The 15,889-nt window shown below is 43.2% G+C and overlaps 1 protein-coding gene across 4 annotated transcripts in view; it reads right to left on the bottom strand.

Moving 5' to 3' along the window:
• The window catches only part of PTER (phosphotriesterase related), a 67,166-nt gene extending 53,294 nt beyond the window's left edge, over positions 1-13,872 (bottom strand). For 2 of the 4 annotated variants that reach the window (XM_055332406.1, XM_055332409.1), the window contains exons 1-2: positions 13,788-13,872; positions 13,014-13,497 (exon numbers count right to left, since the gene is read on the bottom strand). The gene's annotated coding sequence lies outside the window, so the exon portion shown is untranslated. The remainder of the gene's footprint in view (positions 1-13,013; positions 13,498-13,787) is intronic. The other 2 variants (XM_055332408.1, XM_055332407.1) reach the window with 2 other exon arrangements.
• Positions 13,873-15,889: the final 2,017 nt, after the last annotated feature.

Below are 15,889 nucleotides of genomic sequence, written 5' to 3'. Positions count from 1 at the left end.
TGGGAATGCTTTCTCGCCATCCTCAGCTCGTACCTGGCATGCATCCTTTACCCACGACTTCCCATTTCTGGATTGTAGGTCTCCGTCTTAAATTTGAACAAGCATTGCTTTTCAGTGTTTAATTACAATTTAATGGAAATACTCCTCGCATTCAAATTAGCTTTTAGTTTTCGCATCACGAGTGTGCATGCAAGTTATTGTGTCATTATAATCTCATGTTATAATGGCTTCATAATGCAAGTCCCTGCAGGGTTGAATTAGTAGTTTCCTATGGTAATCGCCCATCACTATAATATCATAATCACATAAGCACAGTCCCCACATGCTTCCACTGCAATCATTTTGACATTGTAAGAGCATTTTAATAGTATTAGCATAGATTCTCCGGAGAAATCATCTCATTGTCACTGCATTACCATATAAGATTAATTGTGGCATGAAAGCTTAAAAAAGAAAAGAAAAAAAAAGATGATGCTCAGCAATAAAGCATTTCACTTTTCCAAAGGTCACTGCATTTTGCACCAAGGTTTGTGACACGACCCTTAATTGAATAGAGACCCTTCCACACCATGGAGGTTTTTTGTTTTGGTTTTTCTTTTTGTTTGTTTAGGACTCAAACTACCAGTAATCAAATAGGCCAGCCCCTCTCTGTGATAGAGAAAGAAAGCGCCGTGGTGCCTGTCCTCAAGGAGCTGATAATCTAATCAAGTGTGCGACAAGTTATAGACAGCTTGTAGGTCAACCCAAGGAATGCCATTGGGATAAACACGGTACTTGGAAGTAACGGGCACTAAATAGCAGATGTGAGAGCCAAGGACACAAGGGGTTCCTGAACAGGGATGGTTGCTAATTATAAAGGGTTAAACCTGTTATTAAACCTAAGGACTGTGTGGCAGAAAGGGAGCGCAGGTCAGCTGGGTTCAGGAGAGTCTGCGTCTTTGCCTTCCCTGCGGGGCCTGCGGAGGAGGAAGGCCCCCAGAGTGACCAGCAGTGGACATGACCCCGGCCCATGGAGGAAGCAGAAGGAACAGGTGACAGGAAGCACCCCCTCTGCACACCTGCACACACACCCCCTCCCCCGCCCAGCTTTGAGCAGCAGGGCCTTGTCATTTATTGCTAAGAGAGTGAGCAGAGATGGCCCACCATGCAGCGCAACATCCACTGGAGGACCAGAAGAAGGAAATGCCGCCCAGAAGAGCACTGCCCAGGCCCTAATTAGCTCTCCCTGCATTGAAGCCATGTGTAGAATGACTACGTTGTGTCAGGGACAGATGACCCCCGCTGCAGAGCCTGGCAGGCTACTGTGCTCACATGGAGGGGGGTGCTCACCCTGGGCTACCGTCGGGGGCCACCATGGGAGAACTGCCCACAGATGATCCTAACTCTCAAGGAATCGTCTCTGCTCAGTGTCTGAGTGAGAATAACGTCCCAGCCCGTGTTCAGCATCCCAACCGGCCCATCGCAGGCACCCGATCGCGCTCAGGATGGATGGATGAGTTAACACAACTGGAAGGTACGCGGGTTCGGAGCTGCTGGGGGACTGACTGGGAATACCTCCCCTCCAATAGCATTAACGGCCGAGGAGTCCACAACTGGCAGGGTCTCTTGTATTATTAAAGACTTGCTTGCCTTCTCGCTCTAGTAGATGAAGCATTCTGAGGAGTCAGGATTGCTCATTTCCCTCTTTTTGAATTGCGTGGGCCTTGGAGATCTCAGAACTACTCAGTGGCTCAGTTTCGGAAAAGCAGTAATACTGCTTTTTTTAATTGGAACACTATGAGGGTAAAGATTGCTCTCTAAGTGCTCAAAACTACTTTGACCAACAAGCTGTGGAGCAATATAAACTTATTACATAAACAAAATTAGCTGTCCTTCCTTCCTTTAGAAGTTATTTTTAATTTCATAGGTAAACTCTATGGCACCTGCTCCCCTGTTCTTCCTTGAGGTCTTGTTTGAGCATCCTATGTAATTACCCTCTTCTGGCTCATTCTTCACAGTGACATCTGCCATTAGGAAGTCATATCAAAATTTACTTTCATTGCCTTTGATCACCAGTTTTTATTGTTGTTTGCTTTGCCATTAGACATACAGATGAAAAAAATCAAGAATGGGATTTTTTAAAAAAATGTTTTAAAAAATATTTTATTTATTTATTCATGAGAGACACAGAGGCAGGGACACAGGCAGAGGGAGAAGCAGGCTCCATGCAGGGAGCCTGACATGAGACTAGATCCCGGGCCTCCAGGATCAGGCCCTAGACTGAAGGCGGTGCTAAACCGCTGAGCCACCCGGGCTGCCCAAGAATGAGATGTTTGAATCTAAATGTACTCACCCTAAGAACACAAATTTTATTTATTTTGTAAGATGCATCTTGACACTGCTTAGAAAAGTGTCCTAGTTTTCCTCTCTCGTTCAGATGTATTAAAGGCAACAGAAAACATTGCTGATAATGTTCAGTAGGGTTAGTCTTTTATCTGATACAAACCGTAGTCAGTAGTTATTAAATATCTGGAGTGCCACCAAACATTAATGCCGAATTGCTGTATTTCAAAAATGGAAGAATGCACACAGATGGGCCAACAGAATGGTCCTATGAACACATCTCTATTTCCCCCATAGGAAGAAACACTAAAACTTCATCAACAGCATTAAGGTTTCAAAAACTTGATATGACCAAACTTTCTTTGGCCAACTTAGCATGTGAGTCTCAGTTTTCTCCCAGATAAAATGAAGGAGTTAAACAAGGTGGTCTTCAAAGTTCCCTCCAGATACAAATTCCACGATTCTAGGCAAAAAGGCAGTAAATGACCTTTATCCAACCTCTCCAGTGGCTCCCCCATGAGTTCACCTTGTTTAGACTTTAGATAAATGGGGATATTCAGATAGCAGAAATGAGAAACCTATTGATAATCATTCTAATTCTTTTTCTGAACCATTCTCGAACAAATCATAGTACAGTGTTTAGTTTATTATAAACTTCAGATTATTACTAACAGGTGAGTGAAATAAAAATACCTCACAACCCAGATTATTACTTTCTTTATTATCACTCTTTATATTGCTTATGACTCACAGTAAAATAGAGGCACCTAGTATAAAATAATGCTGGCTCTATTAGCCCTCAAATAAATGATGCTGAGTGCCTAAGCAACTGAAAGCTCTTGGCTATTTCCCAAATAGCAGCTTAAATGATCCATTGTGTATATGTATATATGTGTACATATATTTATACACGTACATACCCAGTGTTCACACTGTCTGATTATCACAGTACAAGTAGAGAGACTATTCTGAAAATTGTTTTGTGCCAACTTTACAGCCAAGAATTATTTCTTAGTGGATAGTGAGATAAGTAAAAAAAAAAGTCAGTCATCTGCTTGTTTTTTGCCAATGTTTTCAGAAGGTGTGATATATATCCCACTGGTGGTTCAAACCAATTTTAGGTGATATATGGGCATTTAAAATGTCTTAAACATGTATTTGCTTATTTTAATGTGTATTGGAAAAAAAGTAATAAATGTTGCGACCCTCTGATTTTTATGGATATTACTATTTAGGATGAGGAAAAAAGTGGGTGAGTTTAAAGAAAAATATTAAGTAATTAGCAAAGGTAGTACCTGGGTATAGCAAACATGCCTTCTTTTCTTTTTTTAAGGTTTTGTTTATTTATTTGAGAGAGAGAAAAAAAAGCACAAATGAGGGAGAGGGGCAGCGGGAGAGGGAAAAGCAAACTTCCTGCTCAGGAGGAAACCCAACATGGGGCTCTATCCCAGGACTCTGAGATCATGGTCTGAGCTGAAGGCAGACCCTTCTGCAGGTGCCCTGCAAACATGCTTTAAAAATGATGGGAAAATGAATCAAATTTGACAAATTTGATAAATATTAGTGATGAATTCTTTCATTCTGATAAACATTATTCTGAGTTTGTGAAAATTAAAAGGCATTTAACACCTCTAAAGTATATTGTAACACATTTATTTTCTCTGGCCTATTAAAGAGCTAACTCCTGTTCTGGGGGTAACATCTTCCTAACTCATCAGAAATATAATCATGACTTCTAATTAGGCAGAGAAAGCTGTCATCCAATTTTAACTCTCAGACCTTTTTGTTGGTCCTGTAATTGTTGACATCATTTTAAATGATGTTGATTTAAAGATATAAATATGATATATGGTGTCAAGAATATTGATTGAGACATTATGGTCAGACATGGTACAGCTACTGAGTAAGCTTTCAATTTTCATAGAATAAAACTCTGAAGTTGAATACATCATTCTTTGTAGAGAGGCAACATGTAGGTAAAGAAATTTTCTGCTAATGGTATAAAATAGTTAGATTATATAAGAATAATTAATGAAGGGATGCCTGGATAGCTCAGTGGTTGAGCGCCTGCCTTCAGCTCAGGGTGTGATCCCAGAGCCCCGGGATCAAGTCCCATATCGGGCCCCTTGCAGGGAGCCTGCTTCTCTGCCTCTCTCTCTGTGTCTTTCATGAGTAAATAAATAAAGTTCAAAAAAAAAAGATAATTAATGGAAACTCATTTTACTGAGGTAATACTAACACAAACATAAAAATAAAGAAGTGAAAACAGGTTCACAAAAAAACTACACCATCCCTACAGAATGCATTGTGCAAATTCCATATGAAAAACTTTTTATAATTCTGATTTGGTCTATGAAAAACCAAAGGAATTTAGAAACTAATCCTTTTGACTTCACCATAGCAAGAATAAGCTGTAGCAAAAGTCCATGGAGTGTCCCTAATGTATACATTCTTTTCATATATTTTAAATCTAACAATTAAATGAAATTCAATAGACAATGCATAGAACTATAAAGAATCTTCACAGAGATCAAATTAAACCTGGATTTCTTAGCTTGAAATATTTTGATCTTTCTACTGACATACCCTGATAGACAAAGAGTGAAAACATAATGCCTAGGAGGAAGGAATTATATCAAAAAGGGGCACTGCACGCCAGTTGCAGGAACCTCCCTCTTCCCCATATAGCCAACAGATCAAGTACGGCTTTAAGGCCAAAGGCTCGGTAATATCAGTGCCAAACACAGCCGATTTTTTTACTTCTTATTCTCTAAGCTGCTCCAAAGTATTTATACACCTTGAAGATGCTTCTGAATGAGAAAGGGGCAAGTTCAAAGCAACAGGGAAGCTAAAGGGAATGAATGTCAGCTCTTTGACTTCTGTGGAACTGTGAGTGAGACCCATGAGAGATGCCCAGGGCAGTCCCTGATCCTACCTGTGGATGCTGGGGGAACTGGGATGGGCAAAGGCAGTGACAAGCTGGAGACAGGGCTTTGGAGTAGCAGCCCTGGAAGTACACTCAGCAGAGATCTTTTCTTGCCTAGTGGCAACCTGTAAAGACCCCTCCTGCGGTAGCAGAGGACATTTTTTTGGAAAGTACTAGACAAGAAGGCATTCACCAGGCATGATGCTTTGGAAGCCAGCACCCCTGTTCCTGAATTCCCATGTGAAATGGATTTGGGCAGCTGCAAGTGGAGAGTGTCTGAAGTTAAAGACTGCACTTGGAGAAAATGCAGGCTGGGCAGCTCTGTGGTAGGAAGGCACTGACTCATGAAGTGATAGACATGCCATACACCAGGGAGTGATAAATAAAAACATGTGTCAAATAATCTAGGTCAAAACCAGCGAAGGCACTCTTGTATAGGCTTTCCTGGATAAGGGTTTCTCAACGATTATTTTGCAATGGAGGATTGGTAGTAAAAACCACACTCTACTAACACACGCATTGTCTAACATATGCACCCTTACCTCATTATTCAAATGTAATTTCTCCCTGAAAATATGATGGGTCCTGAACTTTGCATTGCAGGACTTTATATATTACATTCATTTCTTTAAAAAACGATTTCATTTCAACTTTTTATTTTTTTAAGATTTTATTTATTTATTTGAAAGAGAGAGACAGAGAGCAAGAGAGTGCAAGTGAATGCATCAGCCGGGTTAGAGGCAGAGGAAGAGGGAGAAGCAGACTCCCCACTAAGCAGGAGCCCCATGTGGGGCTCAACCCCAGGACCCCGGGATCATGACTTGAATCGAAGGTAGATGCTCAACTCACTGAGCTACCCAGGTGCTTTAAACTGTTTAATGTGGGCATTTTTAAAAGCTTGCACATGAGGAGAGAAGAGTATGATGAACCTCTAGGTATTACCCAGCTTCAACAATAGATTCTAATAAAAACAGTTTTTAAGGGGAAAATTAATGTTTTGCAGCCCATCAAAACCACCAACCAATTATCCCAGATATTACTAACATACTGTTATAGACCTATATAACAATCCTCTAAGGATTTCTGGCAATTAATTAACTGTGAAAGACATTTTTTTTAGAATTAAAAAACAAAACAAAACAGTATTACTGTATTCTGAAGGCACTCTGTAAAGTTTTCCAGAAACAACTTTGGTACCCATGGTAGATGTAGACAGGTAACAGTCACACTGAGGTATTTGATGCTTTCATCATTCCAAATATTTTCTCAAAATTTTTCTAGCTTCTTAGGCTTATCATCTCTTTTTAGAACTCTCCTGCTTTCTTAGACATTTTCAGTTGACAACACGAAAGCAAAAGTGCACAACACATTTAACAATGCGAGCCCAAGATGTTCCCCTCCAGGGGGAAGATCTGAGCTGGGACCATGGTGTCCACTGCATCTTGTTGGCCTTTTTGATGGCACAAGTATGTGGACTCATCATAGCAAGAGTTTTGGTTTAAAGAGGAGATTCTGCGTATAAATATTTATAACAAATATTTAGATGGTGGTAGTTCAGATGGCAAGGTATACTTAATTATGTACATTTTATGGTCAACTGCTTAATAGAGTACATAGAATGCATGTAACAATGCTGCTACAGTTTTTATCTAATTACTTCATTGTTTTAAGTCACAAGCATAAAACTCTCCTCCAAGTACTGTTAAGAAGTTCATAAGCTGAGTAGATCCTCCAAAGATTTCTAGTCATCATTTGGTTGCTCATATTTGATGATCAATGAAAATAATTCCAAAAATGGCAGTTTCTGCAGACCATTAGTACAGCTCAGTGGTGTGGGCTGAATTGTGTCCCCACCTTATATGTTGGAGTCTTAATCTCCAGGACCTCTGCATATAACTGGATATGGACATGGGACCTTTAAAGAGGTAATCACACGAAAATGGGGTTTTGTAGGTGGGTCTTAATTCAATATGACGATTTTACGTAGTTAAGAGCAGAGCTTAGGACGCAGACAACATAGACAAAGGGAAGACCATGGGAGGACACAGGGAGGAGGCAGCCGAGCCAAGAGAGGCCGTAGAAGAGACCAGATCTACCAACACCTTGATCTTGAACTTTCAGCTTCCAGAATTGTGAGAAAATAAATCTCTGTTGTCGAAGTCACCCAGCTGGTGATATTTTGTTATGGCAACCCTAGCAAACTAATACCGTCAGTAATGGAGGTCACCTAATCCAAGCTACGGATGTGGCCTTTAAATACACCTGGGAGATCTGGGTCTACAGAGTGAGTAGAAAATTTGTTGAAAGGGCTGGCCAGGCACGTGTGATTCAATCTAACACTTTTGTGACAAATTTCGATGATAATCAGGTGATGGCTCAGTGTATGGACTCGGAGTTGTTTATTTCAGTTATCTGTCATGGTATAATAGGCCAGCTTGCTGAAAAGTTAAGTAGATACCACACACAGATTATGTAGAAGACGTATCATGTGAAATACCCCTGAGCTGAGGGTTGAGGGTTGGCCTTTCTATTTCCTCCAAACTTTAGAGAACAAGACAATAACATTTAACTTTTCAGATATATAACGAATGTAATAGATACGACATGTAGAAATGTGACAGTATAAATGTGATAACTTGAGGAGTTTATGAAAAGACTTTAAATATTTCAAAAATCAGGGGGCAGCCTGGGTGGTTTAGTCAATTCAGCACCTGACTCTTGATTTCGGCTCAGGTCAGGGTCGTGAGATCGAGCCACATGTCGGGCTCTTCATTGGGTGTGGAGCCTACTTAAGATTCTCTCTCTCTGTCTCTCTCTCTGTTCCTCCCCCAGCTTTCTCTCTCAAAAAAAAAATTCAAAAATCAGTACCTATGTAATTTTGAAAATAGTAAGCAATATTAAGAAATCATTGTTGGTACACAGTAATGCAAAGGAGTATTTGGTTGCAGTGGACTTGGAATTACACAAAGGAGCATTACATTCACAACAATATTTACCAATATTCTCTTCAAGTGCTTTTCAAACACTAAATAATTACCCAATTAAGCCACTGCAAGATAAGCTGTTATTACTCTGGATTTAGTGAAAAGGACTAATAATTACTATTTTAACACTTTCTGTGAAGAAAGTCTCAATGTTTACTGAACACAACTGTGAGAACACCCCATCCATTTCGTGTGTTAGGAAACAGAAAAAAACAAAAGGTTGATTAGTTAAGTGAATTCAGGGAGAGACAGAGTTGATTAAGAACTAAGAACCATGACCTGTGAAAACAGAGAATTTAATATGCAAAGCGGTGACCAAAATTGGCAGAAGGCTGTTTATGAATCCTGCCAATATTCAATATTGCAGACTGACAATGGAGAATCTGTGGTCATGCCCTCAACAACATAATTCATCACGCTAGTGCTTGGGGCAGTCATGTCCAAGCAATTTATCATCATCATATCACTCGTCTGAGTAAGAGAGGGGGAGAACTTTGATTGTTAACCTCTAGGGAGAATGGATTTATAGCCAACATCCCTAAGAATGCAGCACAGCTCTGCCCAAAACAAAATGTTCCCTGCTTCGCTTCTGTTTAACTCAGTAAAAGTGTGAACACGTTGCCTCCGGGACATTGAGAGCAAAACCTAGGTCTGATGCCCTTAGTTCAAAAATAAGATAGCCAGCAAACCATATCTAAAATCATCGAAGCTGCTTTAAAAAATGCGTATGGATGATGCATTTCAAATGTCCTTTGGTGACAAGATCATTTCTGAAATGCATCTGTGGATAATTCCATTTGGGAAGAATCATCTCTTAACACTGAACCCATGAACCCATGTCCTTTGTATTGGAAAACTTGGAAGTGAGCTGATAATTAAAAAATACACACACACACACACACACACACAGAGTGTTTTTCAAAATAAAAATCACTATCGCTCCACGCATTGAGCCTTTCTGTTTTTTACACTTTAACAATGGCTGCCCTTACAGGGTGTAATTAAACACCTAAATGCCATTTTGTCCCTTTTGATGAAAATCATGAGGCTGAGTTGTGCATCATGGAAACAAGTACCCCTGCTGTCTCCCCAAGAGTAAGGGGAGCGTTAGTCCCAGCAGCAAGCCTTCTACGGCACCTTTCCTCCTAGGCCTCCATGTGTCTGGTAAGCTGGAAATCAGTAATCCCTGGATGCATGTGGCTCAGCAGTTACTGAGTACATTAGTCAGGATAGACTAGGTTATGCTGTGGTAACAACAAATCCCCACATCTCGGGGTCTAAACACAAACGTTTATTTCTAGCTCTCATGACATATCTAATACAGGTCGATGGGGGGCTCTGCTCTCTGTCCTCATGTCCTGATCCAAGCAGACAGAACAGCCTCTATCTAGAAAATTCATGGTCATGGTGGCAGGGGGAAAGAAAGTGTGACAGATGACAGACCTCTCGCTGGCTCTTTTTTTTTTAATATTTAATTAATTTATTCATGAGAGACACACAGAGAGAGATAGAGACACAGGCAGAGGGAGAAGCAGGCTCCCCGCAGTGAGCCCGATATGGGACTTGATCCCAGGACCCCAGGATCACGCCCTGAGCCCATGGCAGACACTCAACCACTGAGCCACCCAGGTGCCCCCTCTCAATGGCTCTTAAAGCATCTACCTGGAAGTGACACGTCACTCTATTTACATTGCATTGGCCAAAGCAAGTCAGTCATATGGCCATACCTCGCTGGAAGGGGACAGAGAAGTGGATGAGGCTCACGACTCCCATGCAGAGCAGAGAAGCACGTGTATTTGGGCAGACACTGTTTCCATGAAGGGGCACTCAGAACCACAGCTGCTTTAGGACAGGTGGCCAGGTGGGAGCAGATGTTTTATTTTTCTTCTTCTTCCCTCCCTTATTTGTTTTTTTTTTTTTAAGGGAGGGAGATGTCTATGAATGAAAAGCTTTTTTGCTTTTTTTTTTTTCTTTAATGAAAGCCTTCTTAGAAAAACTTGGACTCCTGAAAATACACCCTAAAGAATATTTGGTGCGTGAAAAATATATTTAACCATCTTAGGTTGTCCTTCTATTAACAGTGAAGTTCATAGGGCTCCTGAGCAGGACACCACTTAATCAGGAATTAATTTTCCCCATTGTTACTGTAGGGCTTACTGGGCTATTTAAGACATTTGAGGAGAAAGATTTCTCATATAGTAATGCTGTAAAGTGTATATGGAAGTAAGGATGGGCATTTGCCAAGGCCAGTAGCCCTTCTGTTATATAGTTCATTATTTTGTCTTCAAGTTTAATTCCTAGAGCAACCTCTAAAATCCTTGCACAGGGGCTCTCTACCAACTATAATCCCAGACCGAGAGGGCACTAAGGTTCTAGACAGGTTCCTCAAAACTCTGTTCTATCCCATATATGTGTTCTCCTTTTCTCTGCTTCTATCTGGGTTAAAGTTTAACTATTCACGTTTCAAATTGTATTAAATTGCATTTTTTTCAGAAATCCTTTTCACTTCAGCCCCATATTCGAGGTATGTTGTACCCTTCATGGGGGAAGGGGGAACTTGTCCAGTGAAACCTGTCATTCAATTAAGTCATTAGGTCATCACCCACCCCCACAATGCATGCTGTACTGGTTCTCCTGCCTCACTGGCCAAACTCCTTTGTTGGCTCCACTGATCTCTTAGCATTGGGCTCGTGGACACAGGTTCGAGGTTCCTCTTCCCTACCTATATTCTCTCCCTAGTCCTTTTATACACTTCCAACAGCTTCATATATCATGATTAATGACTCCCTAATAATTATCTGTAGCCCAGATCCCTCCCATGAGCTATGGTATAATGTACCCACCAGCCTATATGACATTTCCCGTTGGACATCTCATAGACCTTGTGGTAGGCAGATGCCACAATGGCACCCAACAATTCCATCCTTCCTGGTATTCACACCCCTGTGTTGTACACACACACACACACACACACACACACACACACACAGGACCAGGGTTGGTCTGTGTAATCAACAGCATACAGCAGAATCAACAGGATGCTACTTCTGAGATCAGTTAAAAAAAAAAAAAAAAAAAAAAGATGGCTTCTACCTCGGGTTCTCTTTCTCTCTCGGAACATTTGCCCTGGGGGAAGGTACATCATGAGGAGCCCTATGGAGAAGTCCATATGGTAAGGAACTGAAGTCTGTGGCCAACAGACTGGCCAACATAAAATCTGTCAACAGCCTTATGAAGAAGCTAAGAAGCAGAACTTAGGCTCCAGTCAAGCCTTGAGAGCACTTACCAGGCGGCACAAAGCCCTGCGTGACCTAGTGCCGCCCTGTCTTTCCAACTTCATCTTGAACCAATCACCCAAGCTCCAGTCACAACAACGTTCTGGCACTTTCTAGAACATGCCAAGTTGTTTCATGGCTGCTTCGCCTCAGCAGGTCCCACTGCAAGCAATGAACATCGCCAGGTCCTTTTCACTCTTCTAAATCAAAAGGTCTTCATGAGGACTGTTTTCAGCACCACATGCAGAGTCCTCCCAACTCCCGCCCCCTGCTCTATTTTCCTTTATCGCAGCCCTCTGTTTACAATTTGTAGCTGTCGGTGAATTAATTTGTTTGCTCATTCCTTCTTTGTTTCCTCAGGCTTCTCTGCCTCCAACCAAAATATAGACTCCTAGAGGCTAGAATCCTTGCCTGTCCGGCTCTGTATTAGAGCAGCTCTGGGGCACGTCCAGCTATACCATACACATTTATTGAATGAATAAACCAACCTTTCATGACCACCTTGTAATTTCAACACCAAGTGTGACCACATATATCATTAAATGGTAAAAGCAGAATCTTGTCTTCACAAATCTATAGGCTTTTCGATCGAGTATAGAGACCTAGAGATCAATGACCTTTATGTGCCCAGCAAAGATAAGTAATTCACCCAAAGTTGCAGAGCTGGAATCAGAAATAGCCTTAAGTTCCACTCATGAGTCCTCAGAGTTCTTTAAGCCAGCAACCTGGCTTCCTGCCCCTTCTACCAGTGTACGTGCAGTTCCTGTTGCATAAAAGGCAGACTCGTGAAGAACAAAAGTATGGAGTGGCTAAGTGGTAGGAGCACAGATTTTGGAGTTAGAAAGATATGGACTTTTCTTTCTAAGCTTTCCAGTAGTGTGGCTTACCCATCTGTGCCTTTCTTTCCTCTTCTGTAACCCCAGAATACCTCACAGAGCAGTGCAGAGTATTCAGGTGCACAGAACTCAAAGAAGACCCCTGGCAATTTGCTTTTACTAACTGGCAAATATATATATATATATATATATATATATATATATATATATATATATATGTTTTTATTTGTATTGTATATGTTTATTTGTGTATATATATACACACATATATATGTGTGTGTATAGCATATGTATATATGCAAAAAAATATGTATATATAGGTTTGGGCAACTCAAAGAAGACCCCTGGCGATTCGCTTTTACTAACTGGCTATATATATATATATATATATATATATATATATATATTGCATACATATTGCATATATGCATATATATATATATATATGTTTAGGTTTGGGCATTCCTATTCCTATTATAATTCTAAGATCCAGGAATGGAAATAAAATGCATTTTGCTATTTTATGCCTCAAATCTATATTACAGATCTCTTAGTAACTTTCATAACGACCGGGCCACATGTAGCCTCCATCAATGAAAAACATAAATTCATAAAGTAGCACGCTGTGAATTTTGTGTTCTTAGTATCCTCTTTAAAATTAAGTCGCTACCTTGCTATCAACAGCAAGTTGTCTGGTCTCCTTTTCTTTGCTGGGTGCACTGAGATTTCTTGTTAAGGGCGGTGAGTTACTTCCGGAATCACACCGGGATTTTAGGGTAACCGCTGTACACCCCCGCTGTCTATGCAAAATGAAAACGTAACCGGGCCAAGTCGGTGCAAGTCCGAGGGCTCTGTGCTCACCGACGTTTGTTCTATTGGGCAGTGAAAGGACGATCCTGCAGGGCAGGAGCGAGCGCCTGTGCGCTTCCTCCCTGCGGCGGGACTTCAGGACTCACGGACACGTGTCACCGGGAGGACGCTGTCCCCGTGGATGCGCCCCCGGCGGAGGCGGCCCTGCCCCCAGGCCCCTCGGAAGGTGTCCCAGCCCCGCTCGCGTCCCGAGTGTGCTTGGGGAGCTTCAGGTGGAGCGACCCTGGCACGGCGAGCTCGGGCGACGCGGAGGCCCCAGGCGCGCAGGCACGACTTCAAGGCTTCTGAAAGGAGATGGAAGGTGGACGTCGCGGAAGAGGCGCCCCCGGCCCAGCGCAGCGGCCGCGGGCCCCCGAGCCCCTCTGTCCGGGCCTCCGCCGCCTCCCGCCCCGGCCCTGCAGCAACCCCTGCGCCCCGGGGAGCGCGCAGCTCGCAAAGGCGCGGGCGGCCCCCTCCCCGGGGGCGCCGCTGGCGGGGGGTGGGGGCTCCCCGCAGGGACTGACGGCCCCGGCCGCAGCGGCTCCCCGCCCCGCCCCGCCCCGCCCTCGGCTCCCGCCCGCTCGGCCCCGCGCACCTCGCCTCCTCCGGCCGCGCGCCGCCTTCTCCCCGGGACCCCGGCACGGCCAGCCGGCGGGGCCCCGGCCTCCCCGCTCCCCGCCCCCTTCGCCCCGGGCCTATCCCCGCCCGGGTCCCGGGGCCAAGTTCGGCCACGCCCCACCCAGCCCTAGGTCACGTCCTGCGGCCCCGGCCACGCCCCTTCTGCCCTAGGCCACGCCCAGCGGGGGGCGACCCCGCCCCCCGCCCCCCTCCAGGGCCTGCAGGCCAAGTCCGCGCTCAGTCAGGCTCGGGCCTGTCCAGCCCTCGGGGAGGGCAACGAGCTACTAGCTGCAGGCTCCGGTCGGCGTTAGGAGTCTATTGTACCCCCAAATACCCTGGCGGGAGAGGTTCCGCGTCTCTCTCTCTAGTTCATCTGAGTCGACAGGATTAGGGGCCAGATCCCCCAAGGGGGCAAGGAAACCGCTGCATTTCCCCAGATCTCAGGTCTTATAGAAAAGCCTGGAACGTGGAGGCTTTAGTAGCGATTTTAATTTCCTCCAAGGATAACTAATCGGGGTGAGCTCTCAATTTAGTGTCTCGAACAGGATTTGGATCATCATTCTGAATACAAAGCAACTTTGGGTTTATTTCCCCACTGCCTTCTGCTGGGGTCTAAGGTGTCTCATCTCTGCAAAGTCCGTGTGGCCTTAGCACCTCTGGTGGCAGCTGACTCAGGGGAAGTGAGTGCAGCTGTCCACAGAACTCAGCCCTAGGAACCCTCATCATGTTACACAGTAGTACCTTTAAGCATTACACTGTATTAAATTAATTTTATCCTGAAACCTGGGAAAAAGAGGATGATTGCTGGGAAGAATCTCCAGTTTTCATTTGAAAGGAAGGTCAACATTTAATAATAATAATAATAATAATAATAATTAATGTTTCCTGAGGCCAATTTTGGGCCTAGAGGTGCTGTGTATATGCTATCCTGCTTAACTTTTTTATTTTTAAAGATTTTTATTTATTTATTCATGAGAGACACACAGAGAGAGAGAGAGAGAGAAAGAGAGGCAGAGAGAGAAGCAGGCTCCGTGCAGGGAGCCTGATGTGGGACTCGATCCCCAGTCTCCAGGATCAGGCCCCGGGTTGAAGGCAGGCGCTAAACTGCTGAGCCACCGGGGCTGCCCCATGCTTAACTTTTAGAACAACCTACATGTGGTAGGATCATTGTCTCCTCTCCTTACAGATGAGAAAACAAATCCCAAGAGAGAAGTATCTTGTGCCAGGCCAGGACGAGAACTCACTTTGGTCGGTGTCAGTACACCATACCTTCTGAGTTTGATAGGAGGCCAGATAATTAACCGATATATTTAAGTCAGAAAAAGAAAAGGAAATGAAGTTGTGTGTGTGTGTTCATTTTTTAAGGAGGATAAAACTATGAGAAGTCGGTTGGTGAAGGATAGGCAGAGACAAAACTGAATGATGACAATGGTCCTTGAGGATGGCAGCTGCTCAGATCCTAAGAACAGAGAACCGGATAAAAATAGGGCCCAAGAGTGCGAGAGAGGAGAATAAATGTAGAGGTTAAGAACTCTGGAGGGATGAGTACTGAGAGAGTTGAATATCACTAGGAATGACTGGGACTCATTCTGAGATTGTATAATGAATAGATGGATCGAGGGAAGCTTCTAGAGTGATTTCAGAGCTGGCTACCACTTTGTCCATGCTGCCACCATGAAGCCATATAAATGTGTACCTGACGGTGGTTGTTGAAGCGAAGAAGCCTCAAAGTCCAGTATTTATAATGCTACGCGTTTTACTAGTCCTTGCTGCCAGATGTGAAATTATACACAAGATCCGTGTTTAAAAATGACGTCAGCTTTTCTTTATGGAAGTTGCTAAACTCTCTACTGCTCACACTGCATGCAGAGTGCAAGGTCTGTGATGGATTTCACAGGCAGGCTCTTACATCTGTGGCTTTACTCCTTAAAAGACAGTGTTACAGAGAAACTAGTCCAGATTTTATTTCTTCTCCCAAGAAATACCTTCAAAGGAACTTCAAAATAATATGTAGGTGACTTATATCAGGAATGTTATCAAAGTCCTGTGAACGCAAGTGTTCAAACAAGAGGAGCAAAA

Source organism: Nyctereutes procyonoides, unplaced genomic scaffold, assembly GCF_905146905.1.
Source record: "Nyctereutes procyonoides isolate TBG_1078 unplaced genomic scaffold, NYPRO_anot_genome, whole genome shotgun sequence".
Taxonomy (NCBI): domain Eukaryota; kingdom Metazoa; phylum Chordata; class Mammalia; order Carnivora; family Canidae; genus Nyctereutes; species Nyctereutes procyonoides.
Note: the sequence above shows the minus strand (reverse complement) of the source record. Positions and strands in the feature narration are given on the sequence as shown.